This window comes from Periplaneta americana, chromosome 15 (genome assembly GCF_040183065.1).
Source record: "Periplaneta americana isolate PAMFEO1 chromosome 15, P.americana_PAMFEO1_priV1, whole genome shotgun sequence".
Classification (NCBI taxonomy): Eukaryota; Metazoa; Arthropoda; class Insecta; order Blattodea; family Blattidae; genus Periplaneta; species Periplaneta americana.
Window position 1 is genome coordinate 14502876 of NC_091131.1, and position 12058 is coordinate 14514933.

At 33.8% G+C, this 12058-nt stretch overlaps 1 protein-coding gene across 1 annotated transcript in view; it reads right to left on the bottom strand.

Moving 5' to 3' along the window:
* The window catches only part of LOC138714658 (cysteine and glycine-rich protein 2-like), a 217235-nt gene that overhangs the window by 81832 nt on the left and 123345 nt on the right, over window positions 1-12058 (bottom strand). The gene's annotated exons all lie outside the window — the stretch shown is intronic.

The window sequence follows — 12058 nt, forward strand, 5'->3', positions numbered from 1 at the left end:
AAACATTATTATTATTATTATTATTATTATTATTATTATTATTATTATTATTACATACTGTACTACAAACAACACTAGACAGATTAAAAAAAAAAGTATTTTTTTTTTTTATTTTTACTGAGTTTCGTTTCTTTGCAGCCAAGTCTCTAACTTGTGGTAGACAGCCAAGCTGTGTTGTCGTACACTCAGGCATTTTATCCAGCTAATTTATACTCGTAGCATTGAACCATGTCCGCGCTTTTTCTAACGCACGTAAAAAAATTGAGGGTTCTATGATTTTCTAACTAAATGTCAGTTAACATCCGTCTGGAAATCGTTGGTGGAACCAAAATGCACGAAAGAATGTTAGCATGTGTTGATGAAACCGACGTTGATACCTAACATGGTGCAACGGGGGAACACCGAGAAAACTCCAATTGCGACCTTGTCCGTCACAAATGTCACTATTGATGTAAAAAATTAATGAGACCAAAACAGGCGTAGAGTCCTACGATGGTGCCGCTGTTGATTACGAAGAAAGTTGTTATAATTATGATCTGTGTAAAGCAATAAAACATTAGAAGACAGAGGAGCAGCGGGAGGAGTAGATGTCTCACCTTGTGCGTTGCTCACGTAACGAAAACTTGGCGCTGACAATGTGCTCAGCTGCCATTCAGTCACGCCTAAACAAATTGGTGAAAACACGAAGGCATACAGAGTCTGCCATGCGGAAGAACGTCTACCCCTTCAGCATGATCCGCTCCCCAGCAAAAAACAGCACAGGCGAAACTAGAGCAAACACACCTCAGCTGATCTAAACAGGCGGCCTCACGATTCTGTTTGCTTAGAGGGTAACTCTGGCCACCCAGCGTTGCGGCCCGCACGCCCGTTCCAAAAATATCGGCTGGGCAACGAAACACACTGCTGCTGAATACTATGCGAATCCTCGGTGGTCTAGTAGTTATCGTGTTTCGTGCTCTCCACTAATCTGAAGTTCGGGAGTTCAAACCCTGCTGAAGACAATACATTTGTAATTGACGATAACATTCTTATCATGGCGTAAAGTAAAAGGAAAATAAAGTTGGAATTTCTGAAATGCATATTTAAAGTACGGTACGCAAATGAGCCTCTCCTTGACTGAGAATACTTCAAGAAAAGTAGGCTACTAGGCAATCTTTTCTCGTCTCCCTAAGGCCCGTAACACACTTGAAGAGTTTTCGCTAGCGAAAAATGTGTAAATTCAGAGATTGATAACATGGATTCAAATGGACGTCCACACACTGGAAGAGATTCTCGTTCGAGGCAAAAACCTCGCGCGAGCTTATCGCTGGAATTGGTAGCTCAGCGAATTTTCTTGACACCTTGATCAAAGATGTTTGACATTTATACTCTTTATGACGATTGAATGCAGAAAAAGATATCACATGTGGCTATGAATTGTATTGCTTTTATTTGAAAATGAGGAAAGATGGCTGATAATTGCAGTCAGAAACTTATCGAACTTGTACGATGTCAACCGTAGGCCTATTTATATGATACACGGGATGAAAACTATAAAAACACTAAACTTAAAGAAGAAATCTGAAAATAAATAGGGCTATATTTTATTTTGATGAGATTTAATAGTATTAATTAAACATTTGAAATAATGTATCTATATGTCTTAACAGTTTATATAATTTTAATCAGAACATAGCAAAGAATCCTCTATCATACCATGAATGGCAAAAAACTGTGGTCCGTGCTATATGAAATAACGTCTAAATGTATCATCATTCAAATCGAAACCAGGGTCCAAACTTGCCCTTATTTTCGTAAGATACAATGTGATTTTCAGATGTTTCTGGCTTTGATTTTAAGCCTACTTTTTCTTTTCATTAACAAAATATGTTCATGTAACTCCATTTCCTCATCATCTGAATACTCAGATTCAACATAGCGTTCGTACGTAATTTGTAAAGTACGACAATAAACTTACAGGTTATATATTTAAGTACGACAATATACGTAGATACATAACCTATAATATTTCCCCCAACGAGTGATTACTATAATCAGAAAAATGCTTTCTGCATGAAGGCAGTGCATAGATGATCATAGCGAGGTGTGATCTGTGATAGCGAGAACTCGCCAAGTGTGTGGAGGAAGGCTCTTCGCCTCTTTATCGCAACACATTTCTCGCTAGCGAAAACTCTTCAAGTGTGTTACTGGCCCAAGTTCCCACTTAGCGGACAGATATCTTTCGGGCCAGAGCTTCGATTGAGGCTGTAAAGACCGATTACAGAGGCTTTGAATTCAGATTGAAAGAAAAGAACTGTCTTCACTCGGTGCCAGTAAACAGTCACTTGCAATACTCCCAAAGAAGTGGCATACATACATTAAGATTTTCGGCTCTCTTCAATAAGAGAGGTGTGTAAGTGTTATTTCGTGTAGTGTTTTTTAGTTTACTAGTTTACAGGGTGAACCGTAAGTAATGCCATTAATTTCAGGGGATTATTCTTTGAGATATTTCGAACAAAAAATTAGGCCCATAATGCAATTTTGCTCATTTTTGCTTTCTTTTTGAGATAAAAATTGTTTTATATTAAATATTTCATAGCGTGTTTTGGAAAAGCAATTGATTTAATTTCTAATATGCTCAGTCAATTTAAGAGAGCAGTGTATTATTATTTGGACTCTCACTTTGAGAGAGAAACATAGATTAAGGGTGTTTGAAAATAATAATAATAATAATAATAATAATAATAATAATAATAATAATAATAATAATAATAATAATGTTTTATTTTCCCTGGCAGAGTAAAGGCCATAAGGCCTTCTCTTCCATTCAACCAGCCTTAATCAATACAATACATATTTAAATTACAAATATTTACACCACACTTAAAAGGTTAAGTTTTAACGACTAGTAGACTACATCTATATATATATATATATATATATATATATATATATAATTTGAACTGGTAATGGAAATTACGGGAAAACGGCTGAACGGATTTTAATGAGTGACCCCTCATTTTCATGCCTGGCATCCAAAGTTTTTCGGAAAAGTAGTAGTTTTCACTGAAATGTCAATTTTCCTACATAATTTTCCTATTTTCCAAAATCCATCTGTTGTCAGTTTTGAGAACTAATTTTATTCAATCACGGCCGACTTGATTAAATTTCAGAACAAAACACACACTACAATAAACAATAGGCTATTACACGAAGGCCATGACCTGCAGGATTGCCGACATATTTAGAGCTCAATTCAATTTGTTATTAAAAACTGATTCTGCAGTTTATAATTTTCTGAGTACAGCTGTGTATTGGATATTCAAATCTACGAAACTTGAGGTGGTTTGATGACATTATTACCATTAGAAATTAAATATTATTATAGTTAATATCATGATGCGTCTATTGTTTCATTAATTGTACGTAATATTGATGCAATATTGATGACACGAAAGTGAAACGTTTTGTGGTTATGTAAGTAAATGTAAAGAATATCTTAATTTAGATCTTCATTTCTATAATTTACTGAGTTGCTGCTATATATAACTACAAAACTTAAGTAAGATAATAATATTGTTATTAAAAATCAAATATTTTTATACTTATTAACCCAGTGGGGTTGGGTCTTTTTCATACACTTAATGGCGGTGTAGTGTAGATATTGATATGTGTCATTGTCTTCAGTATTGGCTCGAGAGAGCGCAAAAATTACAGTTCCTAAGGAAAGATCAAAAGGTATTACTTACTGATAAAATAAGAGGCCCAGAAAATTTTGTAGTCTCTAGATAATTTCAGCAAGATCTCTTAGTAGGATAAAATGATTTTACGCTCTACATTTCAAGTTCGACATGCAGCAGCTATACGAAAATGCTATTGTTCGAAAGCTTAGCAAACCTGACATTTTTTAACTGTTGCCTACAATCCACAATGACCTGAAATAGCTACTGCTATCGTCCTGACATTGATACTTGCGTTTTGGAGTTGAAACTCAAAAACTGAAGTTGTATAGGTACACGAAAAAGTATTTGGCCTAAAAAAATCCATTCAGAGGGAGTATGTTTCATTATTATGAAAGCAAATAACTATCAAAAAGACAAGTATTCTTCATTGAAAATAAATCTGAAAAATTTTTATTTGAACGTCTAACGAACTTAGTTTGCAGCAGCATTTGCTGCACAAGCCACTAGTATTTATTTAAATTTAGATAAACCTATGAGGTAAAGTAGTAACTTAATTTATGAGCTAATTTAATTCAATCAATTATAATTAATTTGAGATTTCAGATAGCTAGAATAAGGTACTTAGAAAATATTTGGGGCTAAGAGGGATGAAATTACGGGAGAATGGAGAAAGTTACACAACAAAGAACTGCATGCATTGTATTCTTCACCTGACGTAATTAGGAACATTAAATCCAGACATTTCAGATGGGCAGGGTATGTAGCATGTATGGGCGAATCCAGAAATGCATATAGAGTGTTAGTTGGGAAACATAGTGAAACAAAAATGTGGCCCTGCTGACAAATAATAAAAATGGCTCTTGTCCGTCTTTGATAATAAACTCCTCAATAATGAAATGTTGCGAGTTGCATTGGCTCCCGCTAAGGAACAAGATGAGCGTATAATATTATAGAAATGATAACGGACATTATTTTTCCCCGAATAGGTCCCCACTTTTAAACGTTCTATTATATAAAATATATGCTTGGTCTGTATATAGCCTGTACATGGTCGGCGGAAATGACATTTTTGTGTGGAATGAATAAGGAAAAGTTGAAAATGAAGTCACGTGCTGGAAGATAAGACAAAAAAAATCGTAACGTAATTAAAAGTAAAAGAGTAGGCCTATCGGCGAAAGGGAATAAGCACATGCCTTGCTGCAAAACTAGAATAAGTCCACGGTTAGCATGCATGACCGTAAAAACGAGCGGGTCAATTTTCAAATCCTGGTTGGGACAAGTTACCCGGTTGAAGTTTTTTCCGAGGTTTTCCCTCAACCCATTAAGAGCAAAAGCTGGGTAACTTTCGGCGTTGGACCCTGGGCTCATTTCGCTGACATTATCACCCTCATCTCATTCAGACGCTATATAACCATAGCACTTGAAAAAGCGTTGTAAAATAACCAATTAATAAAACTAGAACAACGTCTTTATTGGGTTATTTTACGACGCTGTATCAACATCTAGGTTATTTAGCTTCTGAATGAAATGAAGGTGATAATGCCGATGAAATGAGTCCGGGGTCCAGCACCGAAAGTTACCCAGCATTTGCTCGTATTGGGTTGAGGGAAAACCTCGGAAAAAACCTAAACCAGGTAACTTGCCCCGACCGGGATACGAACCCGGGCCACCTCAATGAAGAATACCAGACATTTTGAAAGTTATTTGCTCCGTAATAATGAAACATACTCCCTCTGAATGTTTTTTTATGCCAAATACTTTTTCTTGAACGTATCCACCTTCAGTTTTTGAGTTTCAACGCTAAAACTCAAATAACAATGTCAGGACGATCAGTGGGTTTTCCATGTGGAAGTAAAGCAATAGCTATTTCAGGTAATTGTGGATTGTAGGTGAAAGTTAAAAAAATGTCAGGTCTGCTATGCTTTCGAACAATGTCTATTGTTCGAAAGCTGCATGTAGAAATGTAGAGGGTAAAATCATTTTACCTGCTAAGAGATCCTGCTGAAATGATCGGGAGACTCAAGTTTTGTAGATTTTAATATCCAATACACAGCTGTACTCAGAAAATTACACACAGCAGAATCAGACCTGTAAATTATTTTTAGTAAGTCTTGAAATTTTTAATAACCATTTGAATTTGAGCTCTAAATATGTCAACAATCCTGCAGGTCATGGCCTTCGTGTAATATCCTAGTGTTTATTGTAGTGTGTGTTTTGTTTTATACTGAAACTGAAATGCAATTAGTTCTCAAAGTGACGAAAGATGGATTTTGGAAAATAGGAAAATGATGTAGGAAAATTGACATTTCACTGAAAACTACTATTTTTCTGAAAAAACTTTGGGTTCCAAGCTTCAAAGTGAGGGGTCATTTATTAAAATCCGTTCAGCCGTTTTCCCGTAATTTCCATTACCAGTTCAAATTATATATAGATGGAGATGAAAGATAATTTCTTATGCTCGGGCTACATGAAATCTTTTGACAGTTGTTTTCTGCAGTTATGAGAGACTGTATTTCCAGTTAGGCCAATTGTAAAAGTTATTGCGATAGGCTATTCAGTATCCTTAATTCAACGAATAATAAATTAATGGTATATAATTCTTTACCTCGGTATTTCAATCATATTTCGTACGGTAAGATCTACACTTCGCTTTATCTTATATCACTTGTTTCGTGAAATTTTATTATTATTACTAGCCGTACCCGTGCGCTCCGCTGCACCCGTTAGAAATAAATATAAAGTAATTACATAATTAAAATAGGACATTTGACCCAGGGAACATTCGTGTTTGATAGAAAGATAAATCGTTTAATATGTTACTTAATTTAAATTGCATCCAAATAATTAAAATGCGATCATATTGGTCCAGAGACACTAATTTGGTGCAATGACAATTCCTTTAACATGTTTCTTAATTTTTATTACATGCAACCATAGTTGAATGAAGATTGACATCATTTAGATTTAATGTGTATATTTTATTTTACTTGTTATAGGTTTCCATTGAATTATGGTAATAACTTAATTTTAACCCTTGTTTTCTACGTATTCAGTAAATGGCGCTTGGCTCACTATGGTTCTGAATCCTTCAAATAACTTAAATTATATTATATAATATTACATATTATATTATATTATATTATATTATATTATATTATATTATATTATATTATATTATATTATATTATATCAGAAGTTACTGTGATAACATTATACCATTATGTCCATCTACAGAAACTACTCTTTTCAATGGTGAAATAATAATTAATTATACAAATCGGTTAATTTAGCTTCCGATATTACTTCATACAAACACAGAAACATTCTTTGTAGGCTATCTTTCATAGCTTTCGATTGTTGCTGTCCAAGGCCCCTTATAAACGAAGTCATTTGTTTTTTAATTCATTACACGGCCTTAGATGGCAGTTATTTTAATTTTAAAACTCATTTATCTCATTAAATATCAGTCCTATCAAAATTTTTAAAGGAATAAAACTTATCGCAAATTATTTTTTAAGAAACTTTTGTTATGTAACATTTTTCACAAAAATCAACAATAAGCGAGATATTTCGATTTATTTAATTCAGGCCCCCTTATAACCCCCTTTTTGAATAATGTATTTTGAATGCCATATAGCCTAAAATCTAAGTTGCAACGAACTTAATTTATATTCCAATTTTCATCGAAATCCGTTCAGCCATTATCGCGTGAAAAGGTAGCAAACCTACAGATAGACAGACAGACAGACAGACAGACATACAAACAAAAATTTCAAAAAAGCGATTTTCGGTTAATTATATATGTTAGGACCAATTATTTTTGGAAAATCGAAAATTACCAGAAAAATTTCGGCTACAGATTTATTATTAGTATAGATTGAACGTCTCTAAAAATAATATGTTAAAGCATAAAGCAGTAAAATCAATATATAACTTAAGCGGTAAGAAGAGGGAAATTGTTATGTGTGTTAGGTTGGGAATACTGAATGTGGAATTTTAGACTTTCCGCGGATTGGTTTTGTGCGGAAACCAAGCAAATACGCACGATCTCGCACAAAAGTAATTGGGATAGGTTATTCAGTATCCTTAATTCAACGAATAATAAATTAATGGTAGGACTATATGATTCTTTACCTTGGTATTTTAGTCATATTTCTTACTGTAAGATCTATACTACGGTTTATTTTATATCACTTGTTTCGTGAAATTTTATTATTAGACTAATTATTATTATTATTATTATTATTATTATTATTATTATTATTATTATTATTATGGAGGCGCCACCCCGCTGCACTAGCCTCGATATGTTCGGGCGTGAGACGAGGACGCAAGATCCCTGGTTTATACGAATTTAAGTTGTCGCTCCCGGCGCGTTATTAAAAGCAGCGTTTCACTGGAGTGTCTAATGTTTTCTTAATACGTAATACAGCCGCGCAGTGCCGGAGTAATATTAATATAATCGCACTACACAAATCATTCGCTCATTTGAATACAGTTACGCGCATATGAATGTATGGGTCGAGCGCGGAGAGGGGGCCGCTCGGGTCAATTCATTCCAGTCTGCTCGTCACGGAGTGGGAAGGGTTAAGATAGCAACAAAAGGAGCTGCAAGTCGGCCACCACCGCTCCGGTTCCAACATTCTGCAATCCGCAAACCTCTTGACAAGTATTAGGGTTAGTCACTATCATTTGTTCCTCTTACAGTAAACGTTACAACAGCGGCTAAAAATCATCAAAACACTTTAGTACTATCATTAGTAAGTGTTAGTATTTATTGCTACAAACAATACAAAATCAATACTAATAATAAATCTGTAGCCAAAATTTTTCTGGTAATTTTCGATTTTCTAAAAATAATTGGTGTTAACATGTATAATTAACCATCCTGAAACCGAAAATCGCGTTTTTGAAATTTTTGTTTCTATGTCTGTCTGTCTGTCTGTCTGTATGTTTTTTACCTTTTCACGCGATAATGGATGAACGGATTTCGATGAAAATTGGAATATAAATTAAGTTCGTTGTAACTTAGATTTTAGGCTATATGGCATTCAAAATACATTATTCAAAAGGGGGGGTATAAGGGGGTCTGAATTAAATAAATCGAAATATCTCGCTTATTATTGATTTTTATGAAAAATGTTACGTAACAAAAATTTCTTCAAAAATAATTTCCGATAAGTTTTATTCTTTGAAAAATTTTGATAGGACTGAGATTTAATGTGAGAAATGAGTTTTAAAATTAAAATAACTGCCATCTAAGACGGTGTAATGAAATAAACAAATGAATTCGTCTATAAGGGGCCTTGGTCAACAACAAGCTATGAATCATAGCCTACAGAGAATGTTTCTGTGTTTGTATGAATTAATATCGGAAGCTAAATTAACCGATTTATGTAATTAATTATTATTTCACCATTGGAAAGTGTAGTTTCTCTATATGGACATAATGCTATAATGTTATTACAGTAACTTCGGAGTGAATTGAGGACAGGTAAGATTAAAATAGCTTCTTATGCACAAACAACTTGATAGGCTATTCTGTGTATTCGTTTCCTGTATTTCTTAAAATAATGTTTATCTCAGAGGATTAACGAACCACAAGAGTGTATTGATTTAGTATGCAGTAATAATACGTTAGCTTAGCATTCCATTATTTTATAATCCAAATTTTAACTATGCTCAATTGAATCGAGTTAAAATACATGAAATACATATGCATTAAATGCAATGCAAAAAAATTGGGTAATGAGCCAAGCAGATTATGTTGCGCTGTTGTAAAATAAAATTTGTTCCTTCTGAGATTCAAGAGCCCCCATAACAAATTAAAAACTTACTTATCGGTGTACATCCGTTATCAACACATTTTATATAATATAATATAATACAATACAATATAATATAATATAATATAATATAATATAATATAATATAATGTTATGTTATGTTATGTTATGTTATGTTATGTTATGTTATGTTATGTTATGTTATGTTATGTTATGTTATGTTATGTTATGTTATGTTATGTTATGTTATGTTATGTTATGTTATGTTATGTTATGTTATGTTATATTATATTATATTATATTATATTATATTATATTATATTGTATTGTATTGTATTGTATTGTATTATATTATATTATATTATATTATATTATATTATATTATATTATATTATATTATATTATATTATATTATATTATATAATTTAAGTTATTTAAGTTATTTAAGTTATTTGAAGGGTTCAGGACCATAGTGACCCAAGCGCCATTTACTGAATACGTAGAAAACAAGGGTTAAAATTAAGTTATTATCATAATTCAATGGAAACATATAGCACGTAAAATAAAGTATACACATTAAAACTAAATGATATGTCAGTCTTCATTAAAGTATGGATGCATGTAATAAAAATTAAGAAACATGTTAAAGAAATTGTCATTGCACCAAATGAGTGGTCTCTGGACCAAAATGATCGCATTTTAATTATTTAAATACAATTTAAATTAAGTAATATATTAAACGCTTTATCCTTCTATCAAACACGAATCTTCCCTGTATTAAATGTCCTGTTTTAATTATATAATTACTTTATATTTTTTTATAACGGGTGCAGCGGAGCGCACGGGTACGGCTAGTTAATAATAACGGTTATTCTATTTGCACAGTCTGCCACTCGTATATTTCAAACAGAAAAGAAATAACTGAATTTGGATCATCTAACTTAATCGGAGAAATTTCTTGAGTCAAAGTTTACCTTAGTAGTTCAGCTAGAACAAGGATCAATTTAACCTCTGATCTAAGATTAAATGGTTTATACAATCTTTGTCTTTGCTTCGTTTTATAATAAGTTGAGTCTGCAGCACAAGTTAATGGTCGATGGCTACAAACTGAATTCAGGAACATCTTAAGGATTACCTAACCATGTTCATTGCAGTGCCAATAAAAGCGAACAACGTAACTTAAGTTAACCAGTGGTATATTTCTAGTAGTTGTCTCCGTTGTCATCCACCATTTCCTCAGAAATACTTATGGAATGTCAGACCCGGGTTCGAATCTAGATATAGAGTTTTTAGGTTTGCTGAGTATTAAGACCTCACTATGAAATTGTTTAAATATGAATAGAATATGACGTTATATAAATGAAAAAATTGAAGGTAATATTAAAATGACTATTCCACTTTTACTACGTCGTACTACTTTCGACCAATAAAACGGTACGAAAGGACGTGCTTCAACAAATCATTGTTGTTTATCGCTACAATGTTATCACTTCCCTAACATTTGTTTGTTTTTATCAATATCCTAGCATTTGTTTCTTTGTTTGCCAACATTTCAAACTGCAAATTCTTTACAGTATTATAAAACATGCTTTACCGCATAGATAGCCAACTGAAAATGTCAGCTCCGTTCAAACGTTTTGGTGTAGCTAACTTTAGTGAAATAGAATTTTAGTAAGTCAATTACCTAATACCTATTTTATTGTATTAGAGTACTTTATTTCTTCTAATCTTTATACACTTTCTTCTGTTGTTATCACTTCCCTAGCATTTGTTTTTGTTTGCGAACATTTCAAACTGCAAATTCTTTACGGTATTACAAAACATGCTTTGCGATCGTCATTTGTTTACCGCATAGACATCCTGCCTAAGGTTTTTCCGTGGTTTTCCTAAGGCGCTAAGACAAATGTCGGGATGAGCCCTAAAAGAAATGGGCCACGGACCTGCACTCATATCCCCATGAATCTCCCTAATTAACAATTACATCTCTCCCCCCTCTTCGCAATTGAGCCATCATATAGCCAAATGGCTGGTCTCGAAATTGAGACAAATCAACAAGGCTCATGACCTCCTACATAATAGCCAAATTGGCTAGTCTCTTATATGAGACAACTCATCCTGCCCAAGGTATTCCGTGGTTTTCCTCAGGCGTAAGACAAATGTCGGGATGAGCCCTATAAGAAATGGGCCACGGACCTATATGCCCTTCCCCATATATATTCCACCTTTATTATAAATTATGTATGCCCTAGTTCAGATAATATTAATAGTCTATTAAACATACGAGGTCACTCAATAAGTCGCAAACTGAAAGGACAGGGACCTCTCAAATTGCAGCTTAGATTTCACGGCGCTTCTTCCGACGGCCTTCACCTGCTTTGTCATCGAACAACAGATGACGGCGTCTTGCCATCCTAACGGCAAACACCAGCCAACTCCTCCTCGCCCCGTTCCGTGATCAATTGATCAATCTCAGCCCCCCTCGCGTATGTGGTACCTAAGAGGTTACGTCCAATTTCGGCTTCCCCTTCAAAATTTTCTAGAGCTCCTTCAGGGGAGCAGCGTAACCCGGAGTGAGACTAGTGGCCAACAGGCTTGGAGCTCACATATTTA